The sequence below is a fragment of the Lithobates pipiens genome, unplaced genomic scaffold, assembly GCF_037356315.1.
Source record: "Lithobates pipiens isolate NorthernLeopardFrog02 unplaced genomic scaffold, aLitPip1_a1.2 Scaffold_8, whole genome shotgun sequence".
NCBI lineage: Eukaryota > Metazoa > Chordata > Amphibia > Anura > Ranidae > Lithobates > Lithobates pipiens.
In genome coordinates, this window is record NW_027507903.1 from 155514586 (window position 1) to 155533211 (window position 18626).

Below are 18626 nucleotides of genomic sequence, written 5' to 3' on the forward strand. Positions count from 1 at the left end.
CATTATGCCCCTATCCCAAGGGGTCCCAAAAAAAATTGAAATATGCCACAAAATTTAAAAAAAAAATGTTTTACTTCTTTCTAATATTTCTAAAAATAACCAGAATGTGTTTGCTATGTACTATAAATTAATGTTTGATAGAGTAAATAATCTATTTGCTAAAAAATATTAATTAGATCCTAAGAACTGAATCTATTATAGATGGCCCCTTACATTGTCTTCCATTACTAATTCACAGTTTTACCGACAGTTAGGGAAGAAGATCATAGATACTGGACAATTGGTTTGATACCTCTATAGATTATTGGTAAGGTAACACAGGTGACATTATCACACAGTATCCTTTTCCTTCAGAAAAGCAGCATTTTCTATGAAAGCCTGGCTGGCTGTTAGGCTGTTGGCAAATTTAATGTCAAATAAATGGACACTGCTGGCAGTGTCTTGCACAGCACTTCTCAATCTAGTATTTATGTATATTACATACATATATATGTCAACAAATGAGACCTGCCAGCTCAAAGAGAATATTTAGAGCGTTTTAAATATTTTTCCTGAATTTATGTTCAATAGTGAAAATGCATTTATTTTAAATAATATCAACTTCCTGCATAATAATATACATTCCCTGCATTATGTAAAGGAATGCTAAAAAAAATGAAGCAGACATCCAGGAGGGTTAAAATAATATATATAGACTGCTAAATGAAAGGCACACCCCTTTCATTAATATGGCAGTGTGGGACTGTGTAGGTTGGTGAGTTATATACAGGCTACCATCAAGAATGCTGGCAGCTGTGGTCTTTCTTATTAGCAAACTGAGTGACATGGATGCAACCAATATTTAATGTGTATCTATAAAGTAAACACAAACAGTTAAAATGTTATAAATATCCGTTTATAAAGGATAAACCAATATCTAAATTGATAAAAACAATTGTATTTACCTTTTAAATACTAAATGCATGTAAGCATAGTTAACCTTCTGGCTTACTCTGCCAAGCAGTATAGTCAGCAAACAAAGTGGTCAGATGTTGCCAGATCTGGTCTAGTCAGCAATAAGGGCTCTGTTAAGTGGACAATTTCTTGATCATGCCAATGTTCTTTTATTTGTCATTTCATCACAATCATTGTTTTAATATTTAGTCTTCAGAAAAAGTATACAAGAATCCTCAATATTTTATCAAAATCCCACACAGTGACTGTACTTTCTTTCTGCTGAAATGTGAACCAATAAATGCAGCACAAACTCCATTGCATCATCATAAACCACCTGCTGGTTATGGAAGAGACCCCTTACACCATGTGCATTTTATTTGATGTTGTAAATGCAGATGTTGATAATGTAAAGGTCAATATAAATATAAAAACAAATTATTTCTGATTAAAAAAAAACATTTTTTAAACAATATAATGAAGGTTTCATCAGCTACAATTTAATTAGAATGGTAAGATCACTGTACTGTCATATGATGCATTCCTGATAAGTGAATGCAATTATCCATAACATGAAGGGCTATTCACTTATCAGGAATCAACCATACTGTTAATCTGTTGACTTTTGTTTTTCATCCCTGTTGTAGATCACTGCTATAACTGTGCTTTTGTTTTCTCTCATGCTTGTAATGGAGAAATTGCCAGGACTTTGTTTCATTGATGCCAACAAAAATAGAAAATGGTAAAAGAAAATATATTTGCTCGAACTATGCACTGGTTTTCAAGAACACAACGTTGGATGTGTCATTGAAGAAAATGGATAATAAAATAAAACATAAATTAATAAAAACATGTGTCTATATTTTTATATATTTTACAGGAGATATTGCCTTAAATAAAATGTAAGATTACATTAAACACACTCTGGTAGAAGTAGTGTTTACACTTTCTTTAAGGAACTAAGGCTACTGCATTTGTTTCACCAGTGGAATAAAAAGGGTATAATTATTCTGAAAGCTCACCAAACATCTGTTTGACACATTAGAAGAAACACCTTCCAAGATTTCTAGATTGCTTGGAGCTGCTTGGAACCCTGACCCCCCTCCCAGGTCCACATAACTGGTCAATTTCAGAGGTTTTTACTACTTGTTATTTGCTTGTAGAAATGAGACAAAATAAATAATCTGAGACACACTAAAACCATCATTTAGAGATGCAGGTTTTAAAACTTTTGTTATATATCAATCCAAGACTTATACAAGAGGTAAAAAACACTTAATTTGGTGCCAAAGAAGATCACCAATGGTAAAAATTGCTAAGGCACTAGCAGCGCTTTGAATAACCTAAAGTTACAAAAATTTAAAAAATATGAAAAAAAAAGTGAAAAACAATAATAATAAGAAAAATGGCATAAATCTATTCTCTGTTTTGTACACATTATAACTTTTGCACAAACCAATCAATATACGCTCATTGTGATTTTTTTACCAAAAAGATGTAGAAGAATATATATATCGGCCTAAACTGATGAAGAAATTTTTTTATATATATTTTATGGGGATATTTGTTATAGCAAAAATTTAAAAATATTGCTTTTTCTTTCAAAACTGTCGCACTTTTTTGTTTATAGTGCAAAAAATAAAAACCACAGAGGTGATCAAATACCACCAAAAGAAAGATCTATTTGTGGGGAAAAAGGACGTCAATTTTGTTTGGGTACAGCATCCTACGACCGCGCAATTGTCAGTTAAATTAATGCAGTGCCGCATCGCAAAAAATGGCCTGGTCATTAAGTGGTTAAACAATACTCTGTAGCTCATGAAAAGTACAACTATCTTCTCATTCTCTGTAAGCTCTTGACTGGTGGACTTTATTAACCAATGACAGCTTGTCATATACCATAAACAGTACTTTTTCATTTCAACTTTGTAATGATTATCACATAAAATGGCTGGGATTCAACTGTGATTCAGCTGGCACCATAAATATAATTTCAGGTTTGGGTGTACAGATCCTGTAATAAAAGAAGAGTTCATAGTGAAGCACCATACTTCACTGAATTTATCTTGTAGTCCCAAACAGCAGCTAATATGACAATCAAGGATGACACATCAGTTGAGATCTGCTGATGCTAACACACTCATTCACAATGATAATTGTTATGATATGACTGATAAAATAATAAATGCTATGATATGCTTAATAGCCAGGTATCTGTTGTCAACCCAGGAAAAAAGGGAAAAAAAACTTACAAGTTCATTTATCTTTGAGTTATTTTAACCACATAAGCCCCAGATCATTTTGCTGGACAAAGACCAGACCACTTTTGTGATTCGGCACTGCATCGCTTTAACCGACAATTGTGCGTTTTTTTCCACAAATAGAGATTTCTTTTGGTGGTATTTGATTACCCCTGCGGTTTTTATTTTTTGTGCTATAAACAAAAAAAGAACAGCAAATTTTGAAAAAAATACATTTTCTTCTAGTTTTTGCGGTAATAAATATCCCCAAAAAATGTATAAAAAAAATGTTTTTCCTCAGTTTAGGCTGATACATATTCTTCTACATATTTTTGTTAAAAAAAATACAATAAGCGATTATTTATTGGTTTGCACAAGAGTTATAGTGTTTACAAAATAGGGAATAGTTTTATGTCATTTTTATTAATAATTATTTTATTACTAGTAATTGCGATGATCAGCGATTTTTATTGCGACTGCGACATTATAGCGGACACATCGGATACTTTTGATACATTTTTGGGACCATTGTCATTTATACAGCAATCAGTGCTTTACAAATACACTGATTCCTGTGTAAATTACACTGGCAGTGAAGGGGTTAAATGTGTCCTAGGGGCATGTTGCTAACTGTGGGGGGGGCGTGGCTGTGTTTTACACATCACTGATATCTGCTCCAATCACAGGGAGCAGAGATCAGTGTCACTGTTGCTAGGCAGAACAGGAAGATGTTTGTTTACTTTAGCATCTCCCCATTCTTCCTCCCCGCAGCGATCAAGTCCGCGGGACAATCAGACTCACGGAGGTCCCGACCGGCGCGCACGCGATGGCATGACGGCAAATTTAAAGGGACGTACCTGTATGCCCATTTGCCTGTCCATGGCATGCTGCTGACGTACATCGCCATGTGCCAGTCGGGAAGTGGTTAAGCAAGAATAAGTAATCCTATGGTACTCCTTCACATAAATACAAACTGGAACATTTAACTAGAGCTGTGAAAAGAAGACATGGATATGCTTTTACTTTAGGAACACAATCAAAGAATTCAGTGTTCATTTCAGTTCATGTATACCTTTTTTAACTAACTTTGGCTGTATGTTATTCACCGTTACAGAAAATTTGGCAACAAAAGATGACTTTAAAGAAGTTATCATTTTTTTAATTACCCCCTGAGAAGATGATCCAGAATATCTATCTCTCTGATGGACAGTGACTCCAATTTTCTCTCTCTTCAAAAGCTATGGCAATTGAAGAATAATATGCATTCAACACACTTCCAGGTGTATCAGGTGCCTGGTCCCATGTGTGCTGTAGCTTCATTCTCCAGCCCCTATGGCCCTTATGTCACCACAGGATACAGTAGTAAAATGTATCATGCAGAACATTTTTAGGGCAACATAGTTCTTGAAAATTGTAAAAACTGGAGTCACTGAACAATAAAGGGGTAAGTAGTCTTAAATGTTTCTGGCAGACAACCTTTAAAAATATTCTAACTACAGATGAGCTTTAAGGAATACTCTTTATTGGTTAACTCATATTGTGTAAAGAAACAAGATTTTGAGATAGATTTGATTTTTCTCTTCAAGCATTAATGAAAGGTTATAAAATTATTTTTCAAACTTTCTGCTTTTATCTATGGCAAGCACAGCACAATATTTTGTTACTGCAGATCCCCAATTACACATAGTTTGGCTGTTTATCAAACCAGACCTGGGGACTCTATGCAGCCTAATCAGTGACATCCAGCTGTGAAAAAATGGTTTGCCCAACATTAGCTAAAATAAGTCTTACTTAATATGTTCAAAAAAATGTATATATACTTAAAAATTTCCCAGATTATAAAGTAAAGCTATCTTTGTATATTGCACAATTGTTTTTCCCTTGAAGTAGATAATAATAATAATCATATTAGATATAAAATGTATCCTCTGATACAAGATGCTATGATTCAGACCTTCAATAACTTAACTTTTCAACTAGGTATGTAATCTAGCATATCTAATTAAAAATGTTCCTTTATAAATGCTTTTGCCAGTATGTTATATTTGTTATTGAAAGTGTCCTTCACCATCAACATTGCATTTAATGTGAAGTAGCATGATGCATATTGGCAAGATTGATATGAAGTTGTCAGTCCAACTCTTTGATTATGAATCAGTGTTGCCGTTCGTGTAGGTCAACGATATGAACTAAACACTGGGAACAAAACAGACGAACTGTATCAAGAAAACAAGTAATGTGCTAATGTAAAATTCCATTTTTTTTACATATTGACCACTTTGGTCTCTACTATTTCATGATAGTAACTCAAGTAAATATGCATTTTGTATTTGGTTCTCTCCTAGTTTAAATCTAAGCCCTTGTACACACGGTCAGAGATTCCGATGGAATGTGTCCTATCGGACCGTTTTGTCAGATAATCCGACTGTGTCCGTCAGAATATCCGAATGGACCAACTTTTCCAACTTGCCGGTAAAATTTTCCGACAAAATGCTCCGATCGGACATACTCTGATCATGTGGGGCCTACTCCGACGGACAAAGTGCTACGCATGCTCAGATCAAATTCCTAGACCAAAGCTATTGGCTACTAGCCTGAACGTAGTCCCGTCATAACAAAATAACATCATCACGTTATGTACAATCAGATTTTCCAACAACTTTGTCCGATCGTGTGTATGCAACAGTTTCGGACAAAATCCGTCGGACAAAATTCAACGGATTTGATTGTCAGAATGTCCGACTGTGTGTACAAGAGCTAAGAGCATCATATGAAGACTTTAGATTGATAGTGTAATATGTGTCTTAGTTTCGCCAAATACTGGTCAATTTTCAATAAAATGTAAACAAAGTCTTGTTATAAGCTCTTTTAAACTACTTTAAATTATTCAAAGAGTTTCACGTGATTTTTTTTATTTAGGACCAGATACTATTGAGGCTATTCTGTGCAATTGTGTACCTAGGCTCTGATGGTGGAAACTCAGTCATGGTAATTAGAAATTGTTTCAGATAATTTGTGTTTAAATATTAACAGATATCTTTTGGACCACTGCACTTTCAGAACAGTGTGGGATCATGGAATCACTGCAATTAAAAACTTTTAATTCATACAGCAATGAAGGCAAACAATGATCAGCACAGTCTGTAAAGCAAGCAAGAAATTTAGCAACAGTTTCTAACATTCCCACAATTTTATCTGCACTAAATCCATGGTCCCACATCCCATCCCATTTGATGTAATACTAGAGCAGTGAGTACAGAGACTGTTAGAAGTGGAGGTCATGTATTGGCCCTGACACTAGTGCAGCATGCATCTTACCTGAATTTACATATGTAATGTTTCAGAGGATGGACAGCATCAACAGGTAAAAACTGTAATCTTTGAACATGGTGTGTCCCCAAAATATATACCGTATTTTCCATCATATAAGATGACCTTTTATACCTAAATTACACAGTCAAAAAGCGGGGGTCGTCTTATACGCTGGGTATGAAGCAGACACCAGATGGATTTCAGCCCGCCGATGCACTCTGTTGATGAATACAGAGCCTGCTAAGCCTGCTCAGATTGGCGTAACAACCTCTGCCAATCCGAGCAGGATACATAAGAATGAGTTAGAGCGGCGCTGGCTGATGATATCACAGCCTCTGCCAATCCGAGCAGGCTTTGTATCCATCAACAGATTAGTAAAATACATTGCCTGCCGTGATTGGCTCACCGGTGCACACTGTGTGCACACTGTATTCTGCAGTATACCTGGCGCTACTTTACTAACAAAGCATCATATAATGTGTGTGCCTGGCACTCTACATAACAAAGCATGATATACTATGTGTACCTGGTGCTACTGTACATAACAAAACATCATACTGTGTGCAGCCAACATCCAGCTCCAGCACTCGCCTTCATATAAAATACTGGTATGATTTATGGTGCTTTGGAGGAGAGGATTCATTGTTGCTGCCTACCAATTGTGGGATCTCAAGGACTTGTAGTTCACCAGTTTCAAATCTGATGTTTTGATGTTTCTGATTTTTTTTTTAAATGGTTTTGCCTCGGAAGGGGGGTAGCCTTATACGGCGAGTATAGCACAAAACCTAAGTTTTCATTGGAAAAATAGGGGGTCGTATTGTACGCCCAGTCATCTTATACGCTGGCAAATATGGTATATATTAACCACTTTCAGACCGGACCATTTTGCTGGTAAATGACCAGAGGTCTTTTTACAATTTGGCACTGCGCTGCTTTAACTGGTAATTGCGCGGTCATGCAATGTTGTACCCAAACAAAATTTGCGTCCTTTTCTTCCCACAAATTGAGCTTTCTTTTGATGGTATTTGATTGCCTCTGCGATTTTTATTTTTTGCGATATAAATGGAAAAAGACCGCAAATTTTGAAAAAAAATGATATTTTCTACTTTTTGTTATTAGAAAAATCCAATAAACTCCATTTTAGTCATACATTTAGGCCAAAATGTATTCAGCCACATGTCTTTGGTAAAAAAAAAAGTCAATAACTGTATATTTATTGGTTTGCGCAAAAGTTGTCACATCTACAAACTAAGGTACGTTTTCTGGAATTTACGCAGCTTTTAGTTTACGACTGCCTATCTCATTTCTTGAGGTGCTAAAATGGCAGGGCAGTACAAAACCCCCCCAAATGACCCCATTTTGGAAAGTAGACCCCCTAAGGAAATTGATAAGTGGCATGTTGAGCCCATTGAATATTTTATTTTTTTGCCTCAAGCGATTGAATAATGACAAAAAAAAAATTTTTTTTTTTTTACACAAAGTTGTCACTAAATGATATATTGCTCACACATGCTATGGGCATATGTGAAATGACACCCCAAAATAAATTCTGCTGCTTCTCCTGAGTACGGGGATACCACATGTGTGGGATTTTTTGGGAGCCTAGCCGCGTACGGGGCCCCCGAAAGCCAAGAACTGCCTTCAGGTTTTCTAAGGGCGTAAATATTTGACTTCACTCCTCACTACCTATTACAGTTTTGAAGGCCATAAAATGCCAAGATGGCACAAAACCCCCACAAATGACCCCATTTTAGAAAGTAGACACCCCAAGCTATTTGCTGAGAGGCATGTTGAGTCCATGGAATATTTTATATTTTGCCACAAGTTGCGGGAAAATTACAAACTTTAATTTTTTATTTATTTTTTTTCACAAAGTTGTCACTAAATGATATATTGCTCACACATGCCATGGGCATATGTGAAATGACACCCCAAAATAAATTCTGCTGCTTCTCCTGAGTACGGGGATACCACATGTGTGGGATTTTTTGGGAGCCTAGCCGCGTACGGGGCCCCGAAAGCCAAGAACCGCCTTCAGGTTTTCTAAGGGCGTAAATATTTGACTTCACTCCTCACTACCTATTACAGTTTTGAAGGCCATAAAATGCCAAGATGGCACAAAACCCCCACAAATGACCCCATTTTAGAAAGTAGACACCCCAAGCTATTTTCTGAGAGGCATGTTGAGTCCATGGAATATTTTATATTTTGCCACAAGTTGCGGGAAAATGACAAACTTTTTTTTTTTATTTATTTTTTTCACAAAGTTGTCACTAAATGATATATTGCTCACGCATGCCATGGGCATATGTGAAATGACACCCCAAAATAAATTCTGCTGCTTCTCCTGAGTACGGGGATACCACATATGTGGGACTTTTTGGGAGCCTAGCCGCGTACGGGGCCCTGAAAACCAAGCACCGCCTTCAGGCTTTCTAAGGGCGTTACAGTTTTGAAGGCCATAAAATGCCAAGATGGCACACCCCCCCCCAAATGACCCCATTTTGGAAAGTAGACACCCCTAAATTTAGGGGTACACTAGTGAGACTAGGTAATAAATGGCGGGTGCCCTGAAACTATAAAAAAAATAACTAACCAACCAGCGTCACCTGTAACAGTTATATGGTGATCACTGGTGAAAGGGTTAACTAGGGGGCAATCAGGGGGCTTTATGCGGTAGTATATGGGGGTCCTTGGCGCTATAAAAAGCTGCGGCGAACCTAAATACCTACCTGCCTAACTAGCGTCACCTGTGACACTAATACAGCGATCAGAAAAACGACCGCTTATTAGGCTGGGTTCACACTGGAGCGATGCGGGAACGCCACAAATCCGCGGCGGGTTCCCGCATCGCATGCCTCCCGGCGGCAGTTCACACTGCCCTATGTGAACTGCTGGGAGTGTCAGTGAAATGTTAATGACACCCCCAGATCAGTTCGCATATCGCAGTGCGATCTGCAAACTCGGATCGCATGGTGTGAACACCCATGCGATCCGATTCTGCTGCGGACCAAAAAAAGGGTCCCGTGCGAGTTTGCGGCGGGTGCGGCGGGTGCGACACGAATTCAGCCATACTATCTGTATGGCTGAACTCGAATCGCACAGAGATCGGATGTGATTTGCACTGCAGTGCGGTGCGAATCACATCCGTTCTCATAAACCGCTGCTATGTGAACCCCACCTTAGTGACACTCTCGACGGGGGGTGATCACGGGGTTAAACCTTTATTGGGGGGGTTAAGGGGGTACCTTAGAACTAAAGGGGGCTAACCCTAACTGCCCTAACAGTTATTACAGTCACAAATGACACCCGCCGGGTGATCAGGGGGTTAAACCTTTATTAGGTAATAAATGGCGGGTGCCCTGAAACTATAAAAAAATAACTAACCAACCAGTGTCACCTGTAACAGTTATATGGTGATCACTGGTGAAAGGGTTAACTAGAGGGCAATCAGGGGGCTTTATGCGGTAGTATATGGGGGTCCCTGGCGCTATAAAAAGTTGCGGCGAACCTAAATACCTACCTGCCTAACTAGCATCACCTGTGACACTAAGGCCGCGTACACACGGGCGGACTGTTCGCCCAACTTTGTCCGCTGAACAGTGTTTGGGCGGACAGTCCGCTCGTGTGTGGGCTTTCAGCGGACAGTTTCAGCGGACAGTTGGACGGACAAGGTTTTTTGGAATTTCCGAAAAACTGTCCGCTGAAACCTTGTTTCAGCGAACAGTCCGCTCATGTGTAGGCTTGTTCGTCAAACAAAGTTGCGCGCATGCTCAGAAAGGATTTTCACGCCGAAAGCTATAATGCAGTGTATAGGACGTCGTATTTTTCGTCCCGTCGTACGTGCCGTTCACGTCATCGCGCACGGTTTCAGCAAACTGTTCGTTCGTCGTGTGTGGGCATGTCCGTCCATGCTAATTTTGAGCGGACTGTTTGCCGAAACTGTTGGACGGACAAAGTTGGGCGAACAGTCCGCGCGTGTGTACGCGGCCTAATACAGCGATCAGAAAAATGATCGCTTATTAGGCTGGGTTCACACTGGAGCGATGCGGGAACGCCACGAATCCGCGGCGGGTTCCCGCATCGCATGCCTCCCGGCGGCAGTTCACACTGCCCTATGCGAACTGCTGGGAGTGTCAGTGAAATGTTAATGACACCCCCAGATCAGTTCGCATATCGCAGTGCGATCTGCAAACTCGGATCGCATGGTGTGAACACCCATGCGATCCGATTCTGCTGCGGACCAAAAAAAGGGTCCTGTGCGAATTTGCGGCGGGTGCGGCGGGTGCGGCGCGAATTCAGCCATACTATCTGTATGGCTGAACTCGAATCGCACAGAGATCGGATGTGATTTGCACTGCAGTGCGGTGCGAATCACATCCGTTCTCATAAACCGCTGCAATGTGAACCCAGCCTTAGTGACACTGGCGACGGGGGGTGATCACGGGGTTAAACCTTTATTGGGGGGGTTAGGGGGGCACATTAGAACTAAAGGGGGCTAACCCTAACTGCCCTAACAGTTATTACAGTCACAAATGACACCAATGCAAAAAAAAAAAAAATGCAATTGGTGTCACTGTGACTGGGGGGGCAGGGGTAATTGGGGGGGGGTGATCGGGGGGTAAAGGGGGGTGTGAGTGTGCCTGGCATGTTCTACTGTGTAGTGTCGTGTTGGTGCAACTCACCGATCCTCTCTCCTCGGTGCCGGAACGAAAAATACCGACACGGAGGAGAGATTACATCACTTCCTCTCCTGTGTTTACATTACAGGAGAGGAAGTGATGTCACGGAGCATTTCTATTCGTCGGGAGCGATCGCGAGGGGGTGGCCATGAATGAATGGCCGCCCCCTCATCCCGGATCGCTCCCGAACGAATACCGACCGCCGCAGGCGGGAAGGTAGGGACGTATATATACGCCCATATGCCTGCCCGTGCCATTCTGTCGACGTATATCGTCGTGCGGCGGTCGGCAAGTGGTTAAACTAGCATATAGATTGTATGAATTGACAACAACCTGATGCATATACAGTACATCCTACAGAAACTTTTTCATTCACAAAATTATTTTTCCTTGCCATCAACTCTTACAAAATCCAACAAGTATATGGTCACCCTTAAAACGACAAGAAGTGACAATCAATAACTGAATGATACCTCTCACCCAGCGCTCATAGAATGAAAGAAAATACTAATAAAGTTAGCAGCTGCTATAAATATAAAATAAAATGAAAAATATGTTACAGTCCAGCTATAGCATTAGCAGCTCTCAAGCAAAAACACTTAATGATGATATAAAGTGTATAATGAATAGTCCAATCATGAGTCCATCACTTTGTTCCTATAGGTTCCAAATTCAATTATGAATCCGGTCACCACACAGCGTGAGGAAATACCCCCATGGTAATGAACTCACCAGACAAAGCCAGCTCATGCGCTTGTAATTAGGGTTGCACTGATACTGGTATCGGTACCGATACCGAGTATTTGCACAAGTATCGGTACTCAAGCAAATGCACCGATACCTGAAACTGATACTTTCAGGCTTGGTTCTTTGAGCTGAAAAATGATCCGGCAGTCCCAGAAAATAGCGCCCAAATAAGGCCAAGTAAGACTTCAACTCTCAGAAACTGAGCGCTAAATGGAAAGCAGCGCTATTGCGGGCAAAAATGCCTGTCAGATCACATATGTGGGAATAGCGGAAGTCAATGGGGCTCGAACCTGCAAAATCCAAAGTTCTCACTTAAGGCTTATATGTAAGTTCTTTGCCATAAAAACCTGGGTCCTGTCCCAGGAGATATGTATCAATTGGAAAAAAATGTTTTTAAAGCGGACATTTTTTCAGGAGCAGTGATTTTAATAATGCTTAAAGTAAAACAATAAAAATTAAAAAATCCTTTAAATATTGTGCCTGGGGGTGTCTATAGTATGCCTGAAAAGTAGTGCATCTTCCCCGTGTTTATTACTGTACTGTAGTAAAATGACATTTCTAAAGGAAAAAATGTCATTTTAAAACGGCGTAGGTTCCCCCACCAGTCCATACCAGGCCCTTCGAGTCTGGTATGGATATTAAGGGGAACCCTGCATCAAAATGTAAAAAGAAATTGTTCTCCCCAAAGTCCATACTAGACCCTTATCTGAGCACAAAACCTGGCAGGCCGCATGAAAAGGGGAGGACGAGTGAGCAGCCCCCCTCCTCCTGAGCCGTACCAGGCCACATGCCCTCAATATGGGAAGGGTGCTTTGGGGTCCCCCAAAACACCTTGTCCCCATGTTGATGGACAAGGGCCTCATCCCGACAACACTTGCCTTGTGGTTGTGGGGGTCTGTGGGTGGGGGGCTTATCTGAATCTGGAAGCCCCTTTAATAAGGGGACTCCCAGATCCCAGGCCCCCCATGTGAATGGGTTTCAGGCACATTGTACCCCTACACATTCACCAAAAAAGCAGTAAAATGTGACAAAAGACAATATCCAGTTTTTGACAATTCCTTTAATGTAAAATAGCTCTTCTTCTTTGCCTGCTTCTTCCTCTGGTTTTCTCCATCTTCCTCTGGCTTCTTCTTCCCCCGCTTCTTCCTCCATCTTCCTTCAGTTTTCTCCATCTTCTTTCGGCTTCTTCTTCCCCCGGTCCGTCCTCCGGTCTTGCTCCTCCACCGCTCCCGCTGAACATTCAAAAAGCGAATCTCCTCCAATGCTGCGATGGGGCGGATGATCAGACAAGGGGCAAGGTCTCCTGATCACATCAACTGGCAACCACACCCCATAATTATATATGAAATGGGCACTATGGAAGCAAACATATCGGGTGGCCACAGCATCGGAGGAGGCTTGTTTTCATAGCAGGTCAGTGGCGGGAGCTGCAGAGGAGAAAGACTGGAGCCGGAGGAAAATGGAGAAGACTGGAGGAAAAAGTGGAGGAAGATGGAGGAAGAAGCTGGGGAAAGAAGAAGCCAGAGGAAGATGGAGAAGACCGGATGAAGAAGCAGGGAAAGAAGAAGAGCTATTTTACAATAAAGGAATTGTCAAAAACCGGCTATTGTCTTTTGTCACATTTTTGCTTTTTTTGGTGAATGTGTAGGGGAACAATGTACCTGACACCCATTCACATGGGGAGGCCAAGAACTGGGGGTCCCCTTATTAAAGGGGGCTTCCAGATTCCGAAAAGCCCCCAGACCCCCACAACCACCAGGCAAGGGTTGTGGAGATGAGGCCTTTGTCCCCATCAACATGGGGACAAGGTGTTTTGGAGGGACCCCAGAGCATCCTCCCCATGTTGAGGGTATGTGGCCTGGTATGGTTCAGGAGGAGGGGGGCACTCTCTTCCTCCCCTTTTCCAGTGGCCTGCCAGGTTGCATGCTTAGATAAGGGTATGTATGGATTTTGGGGGGACCCCCACACAATCTTTTTTTGATGCGGGGTTTCCCTTAACATCCATACCAGACCTGAAGGGCCTGGTATGAATTTTGGGGGACTCCCACACAATGTTTTATATTTTTGTAAAATTTTGGCATGGGGGTCCCCTTTAAATCCATACTAGACCTGGCAGGCACAATGCAGTTTCTTTGCTTTTTTTGGGCTGGCTTTTTTTATACTTTCAGTGGGGAAGTTATTGACAGCTGAAGATTTATTGGTTGTTAAGGATGCGCAGCTGGCTTCCCAGCCCCCCGGGTTAGCATCCAGTTATATATAGTGGGGAAAAAAATAACAGGAAAACACATGAAAAATGACATCACAAATGCAACAGTTGCATTTCTGGTGCAGGTAGTTCCATTGAAATCTATAACCTGCAAATCGTGTGAAAAAATCCCTCCGAATATTTCCAAAAACGCACTGGCCGTAAAATGCACAGATGTGAACTAGTACCATGGGAAACCATGTTAAAATGGACTGTAGAGTGTTTCTGAAAACTGCAAAACGCACTAAAAAATGTGAGAGGAGAGGCGCTATTTTTAGCACCTATAAAGCCACTTCCCCAAAACCACCACCCCAAAACTAATTAAAAAGAAGAAAGAAAAGAGAAAAAAACACAACAAACAAGCTCAATAATTTACTTTTATTTTGCCAGCAGAAACAAAATTATGTATATTAATTTACTAGCGTCAAAAAAACTTCTAAAGGTTATACAATGCTACATTTAGCAAAACAGTTAGCGGTTGGGTTTTAAGGGCCCTGCTCATAGGAGCTTACAGTCTAAAATGTGTCTAAACCTTAGAGTGGACACAGCTTTACTTTCAGTGTATAACGGGCAACACATCACATTTTTATCTGCAAGATTAAAGCATTCCAACATAATATAAAAATATATATATATAGTATGTTCAAAATATAACACCCGCCACCACCCCACAAATCCACACATATACATACATTGGTGAGTATATTCTGCTGGAAGCTGCATTTCTGTGTACATGATTAAGCAATGAGATCATAGAGTAGAAGATCAGCACATGCTCCCAAACCATGTTTGCACAGTCAGGCCCCTTTCACACTGAGGCATTTTTCAGATGCTACAGCGCTAAAAATAGAGCCTTTATAGCGCCTGAAAAAAGTGTCTCCTTTCACTCCAGTGTGAAAGTGTGAAAGCAGTGCGCTGGCAGGACAGTAAAAAAAAGTCCTGCTAGCAGCATCTTTGGAGCGGTGAAGGAGCTGTGTATTCACCGCTCCTAAACCGCTCCTACCCATTGAAATCAATGGGGCAGCGCCGCTACACTGCTGGCAAAGTGCTGCTGCAGCTGCGATTTGCGGATGGTTTTAACCCTTTTTTGGCCACTTGCGAGGGCTAAAACCACCCCGCTAGCGGCCGAATACCGCCGCTAAAACAACAGTAAAGCAGGGCTAAAAATAGACAGGAATAATACACAAACAACATTGAAAGCATGGCCATATAAACCCACTTTTGATTGAAAAAATGCACAAGACTTTCAGCAAACAAACAGCCCCTAGTTGGGTGTTCGTCAATAGGCACAATATCATTCTTTTGCCCCCACAAATCACAGCAAAAAACCTGACCTTCTTAGGCCAAACGAACCCCCCGTACTGCAGCCCTTTATATAAGATAGGTTGTATAGTTAGCACACTGACACATGCTCAATAGAAGTACACGCCCACATGTATCTTTCAATCTGTCTCTTCATGTATGTCTAAAGTGATTGCACCTGCTGGTCAGGAACACATAATACTATTTGCTACTGTGTTAGCCCCAACTGTGTTAGCTATGTGCATCAAATCTCCAACTACAGGCCAAAGATCAAAGCCAATTGGCATGCAACAGTTTTCTAAGCATATGTACCTGTGCAGTGTAAACTCTACAATTTTAAATGTCCAAGTCCCTGGGCATGATTATTGCTAACAAACATTAACATGAGTCCCTGGCTGCAATGAGCTTCCAATATAAAGTCCAAAACGATCTTTCTTACATTAGAGACTATTTTGACAGGAGACAAATAAAATTTGAGCATGTTATTGAATTGTAGTGAGAAACCCACACAGGGAGAGCATATAAACTTTAACACAAGCATTAGCACATTGGGGAATTGAACCAGCAACCCCTGTGCTGCTAGACAGAATTGCTACCTCACACATGTTCTCTGCATCTCTGTGGTGTGAACCAGCCCTAAGTCCATAGCCATGCTCAGTGTTACAAGCAATATACAATACAATATATTGGCCTAAGTATTGGGATGCCTGCCTTTAAATGCACATGAACTGTAATGGCATCCCAGTCTTAGTACGTAGAGGTTCAAAATTAATTTGGCCCACTCTTTGCAGCTATAACAGCTTCAACTCTTCTGCTTTGTCTACTGGTCCAAATCATTTCGTGGAGGGGGGGTTATGATGTGGGGTTGTTTTTCAGGAGATGGGCTTGGCCTCTTAGTTCTAGTGAAGGGAACTCTTAAGGCATCAGCATACCAAGACTTTTTGGAAAATTTCATGCTCCCAACTTTGTGTGAACAGTTTGGGGATAGCTCCTTCCATTTCCTCAATGATTACAAAAAGCAAGGTCCATAAAGACATGGATGAGTGAGTTTGCAGTGGAGAAACTTGACTGGCTGCAAAGAGTCCTGACTTCAACCTAATAGAACACCTTTTGGCTGAATTGGTTGGCTGATGTTGGTACACATATCACATTATTTGGGCTCAGATTATTATTATTTGGAAATAATAAAAACCACAAAAAATTGTGACTCATTTTAAATTTGCATCAGAAATGGTATTGCTTGTGGTTTTTAAAGAAACCTGTGTGAGTTTGGATAAATATTGTTGTGAGATGGAGAGTAACAAATGAAAGTGACATAGAAAAATATATTTTACCAAAACATCAAAACATTCAACATTCTAGCATTCTTAAAAACAAAATATTTTAAGTAAAGGAAAATTTCTTTCAGAGAAAGATACATTTAATCTCAACATTAAAAGGATTTATTTGTGAAAGTTACAATTGTACTATTAGAATCCATGGCTAAAACTTGCATTGGACTATAATAGCGCAGATTTTCACTTCCAAAAAATGCTGTTTTACTCAGCGCTCATTTTCATATTTACTATAGCGCCTTGTAAAAAAGACACTGGAGCTAAAAGGAGAGATATTTGCAGGTCTGAGCATGCTCAGTTGTGTTGGCACCTAGTTTTACAAAAACTGGGAATTTATCTCTTCTCAGACTTTTAAAGATATTTCAGTGTAGACATCACTTTTTCACAAATTTTAAAAGCAGATCAGCTTTAAATAATATACCGCATATTTCAGTACTATTTAGGCAATTATATCATGCTCTAAACAATATTTCCATGTGTAATTCTACAGGTTTTAGCAGAGTAAGGGTTTCGTGCAATCTTGGTTTCAGAGAACTATATTAAATTCGATTATGGGATTATTTGCTCACCAGTGCTATGGTGAATACCGTTTTAGTGCTAATTAGCGGGATTAGCACTAATTTGCAGCAATTAGCACTAATTTGCGACATGGTGCTATAGTAAATGACCCTCATTGTTTCTTTTTGACTCTTTCTGTATCTTCATCTGCAGATCAAAGGGATGAACAAATGTTCCTCTGTTTAACCCCTTATAAACCCTTAATCTACTCTAATCAGCCTTAACTAACTCCCTATTCTCCTCCATTAAATTATTTCCTGCTTTTTTTTTGTTCACATCTATTTTATAAATGATAAACAATTAAAACTTTTTTTTGTTTGCTTTGTTAGTGAATATTTTAACATATATATATATATATATATATATATATATATTAACATATATTTACACATTTCACATTGAAAAAGCTCAAAATTAAACAAATATATATTTATCTCATTTGTAAATAACTTTTCAATGCTTTGTACCATTGCTGACAGCTGAAAAAAAAAAGTATCGGTACTCGTAAAAAAAAATGGTATCGGTGCATCCCTACTTGTAATGATTATTTGTTGGAATCAAGGACTTCATCCTTCCATCTAGATGCCACTCATAATGAAAAGATAAGTGCACACAGTGTAAATCCTGTTTTATCACTCATCTGTCTCTCACCACTCCTTGAATGTCTCGGAGAGCGCTGTACTCGGGTTGAGACCATTGCTGACAGATCGTAAGGTCGCTGCTTGGTCACGCCTTTACGCGCTTCATCAACATTTCATCAGAGGGCGTGGTGGGTCCCTATTGTGCTTCTGTGAAAAGTGCATTGATACACTATGATCTTTGTACCCAATTTTAATATTATTGATATTTATTACATAACACGGACATTGGAGTGCATACACCACATCTGTTGAGTGACACAAAATAAAGTCCTTGATCTCAAAAGAATTCCCATTAGCAGTGAACCTAACAGCTATGACAAGCGAAAAAAAAACAGCTTTGTCCCAAAAGATTAGGGGTTTAGTGGTGGATCTAATATCTTTTTTATGATCTTATCCCCAGTGACACTTATGTAGAACTAGATTGCAACCCCACTATGAATTTTAGGAGAGATTTGAATAACTTGATTTACTATGGTTACGATATGTGGATATTAAATAAAAAAGAAAAAAAGATATTTGGTCCCAAGTTTAATCAGAGTCCTGACTATTTATATGCTGCCAAAAGTCCATAAGAATCCTCAAAATCCTCTGGCTAGACAAATAGTTAATAGTATTGGATCGGTAACCTCTAG